Source organism: Limulus polyphemus, unplaced genomic scaffold (assembly GCF_000517525.1).
Source record: "Limulus polyphemus unplaced genomic scaffold, Limulus_polyphemus-2.1.2 Scaffold2052, whole genome shotgun sequence".
NCBI lineage: Eukaryota > Metazoa > Arthropoda > Merostomata > Xiphosura > Limulidae > Limulus > Limulus polyphemus.
In genome coordinates, this window is record NW_013667662.1 from 89,925 (window position 1) to 92,770 (window position 2,846).

A 2,846-nucleotide genomic window follows, 5' to 3' on the forward strand; every position below is an offset into this window, starting at 1 on the left:
ATTTAATATCTCAGTATGAATCATGTTGTTTTAATTTATGGGCTTTGTACTACATTAAATGTAATATTTAATATCTCGGTATGAATCGTGTTATTTTAATTTATGGGCTTTGTACTACATTAATTGTAATATTTAATATTTCGGTATGAATCATGTTGTTTTAATTTATGGGCTTTTTAAATGTTTTATTTAATATCTCGGTATGAATCGTGTTGTTTTAATTTATGGGCTTTTTAAATGTTTTATTTAATATCTCGGTATGAATCGTGTTGTTTTAATTTATGGGCTTTTTAAATGTTTTATTTAATATCTCGGTATGAATCGTGTTGGTTTATTTTATGGGCTTTGTACTACATTAAATGTAATATTTAATATCTCGGTATGAATCATGTTGTTTTATTTTATGGGCTTTGTACTACATTAAATGTAATATTTAATATCTCAGTATGAATCATGTTATTTTAATTTATGGGCTTTGTACTACATTAAATGTAATATTTAATATCTCAGTATGAATTGTGTTGTTATTTTAATTTATGGGCTTTGTACTACATTAAATGTAATATTTAATATCTCGGTATGAATCGTGTTGTTATTTTAATTTATGGGCTTTGTACTACATTAAATGTAATATTTAATATCTCAGTATGAATCATGTTATTTTAATTTATGGGCTTTGTACTACATTAAATGTAATATTTAATATCTCGGTATGAATCATGTTGTTTGTTTTTTGAATTACCCGTATATGTGCATTGTGTTTAGTGATTACTATAATGATTCCCAGTGCTAACTTTTTGGCATACAGATTAAAGCAGCCTCTGATTGTGATTTAAAAATAAGTTAAAACTGTAAATTTTTAACTTTGTAAAAATTAGCACATGTAACTTCTGTTAAGTCCATGATTTATACATTTGCTTGAAAGTACTTGAGATTGCCTTTTTATAAAAATCAAATACTCCTATTGACAGCCATAACTCATATGGTCAATGGACTGACTCATTGGAGCAAAAGATAAGGACTTGTCCATATATAATGGAAGTGCTTCCCTGCCATTGGCATGTGCAAAAGCTACACTCAATCCAGTTTTGTATTATGCAAAATCTGGAAAAATCTCATGCCTGAAAGCTCTGGGGACCACTAGCTGCAACACAGGCTGAGAAACATAGCTCAATAGTTGGAATTGACAGTACAGCACAACTCTCTGCACTTGTTGTTGCTCATATAAGTATCATAGGTTAGGTGCACCAATGCTGTGTTACTACATGCTGGTCGGACTTTACCTAGCTGCCAAGCAAGGAACACCTTTGTGGCAGCCATCTCTTAATGGAATCTCCTACTGTATGGCTTATTATTGCTATGAGAAAAATACTTTGAACTCCTATACCAGGTCTCGACAATTATTCTCAGATCTAGGACCCAGGTGTGTTTGACCTAACTTCACTACTGTTTGTACTGGAAATGGGGCTACACTAGTGCCTCAATTAACTGCATCTCCATTACTTGCGATCCTCAATTATCCATGGTTTTTTCTTTTACCTAAATTTTCTCAAAATAATTGTGTCATTACAATTCTAGATAATAATTTACATATTTTGGAGAAATTATTGCTCAGTAATTAATTTTGGTTGCAAAAGTTCAGGTGTTGTCTGATATTTGGGGTTTTTGTGTGTAGGATCTGATGTGCGTTTAAATCATAAGTTGGCCGGTTCAAACCTAGCCATGCTTCTTTTATTTTTAGCTGTTAAGACAGAAATACAAAATATTTGTAGCTTGATTAACTTTATTTGATTACTGATTAAAAACTTGTATAAAAAAACACACAAAAGATTTCACTCAATTTCAGTTGTCATATGCTGTTCTGTACTGCACACCAGACATCCTTTAACTCTTTCAATATGGGCTCAGTCAGTTTGATTGACCATGTGAACTCTTTGTACTTGTTTAAAGTCTTTATAGTTTTATTACTTCTAACTTTCAATACAGTGTGTATATCTTCAAAAAATTTGGCAGTCTTTCAGTTAATATTATAAGTGTTTCTAATACAAAAAATTGTATTTTTTTTAACAAAGGATTTTTTGTTTTGAATAGTCTGTGTGCAAAGTAATTTTCATGTTCAAATTAAAAGTATTTTCCTCATCTCAGATTTCCTTTCTGTAATCCTTAAAACATTCTAAATGCATTTCAAACTTTTTTCAGTAAAACTTTATAGTTTATCTTTTTATTTTTTCTACCTTGTCTCAAAATGGGATTGGTAAACACCAAAATAAAACTGAAATAAACCTAAATTACCCTTTTTTTCTTTCTAAAATGACTTCAAATTGTAAGCTCTAAGTTTGTAACAGTATACATCTATTTATAATTAAATTTTATTCATTTATTGCCCTTTGAACCATTTCTAACTACTGTCCGCACCATTATAAGTTGTAAATCACTTGGAGAATGTATAGGTCACGTTAAGCTATCAGATTAGATTACCCACGAGATTTTCGCATGCGGGCCTCATGATCCATTTTAATTATATTATTATTATTACTTATTTTACCTAATCTAGTCTTAAATAACTTAAAAAGATTCATATTTATTTTATTTCTTGTTTTTCATATTTATTCTTTATTTATTATTATAAAAGTAACTAAAATCTAAACCTTACCCAATTTTCTTGCTCTAGGGTTTCGAAGAGAGCTAACCCTAATTTTTTATACTATAGATAGTAATGCACTTAATAATTTTTATTTAATTAAATAATGCACCAAAGAATATAGACTAACAACATGCAAAAAGTAGACAAATTCACTTACCTCTCAAAATTTGTCTGGCATTCTAACTATGGGACAAGAGCGATT

General features: G+C 29.5%; 1 protein-coding gene across 4 annotated transcripts in view; it reads left to right on the plus strand.

Moving 5' to 3' along the window:
* Positions 1 to 2,846, plus strand: part of LOC106465790 (metal-response element-binding transcription factor 2-like) — a 107,401-nt gene that overhangs the window by 79,089 nt on the left and 25,466 nt on the right. The gene's annotated exons all lie outside the window — the stretch shown is intronic.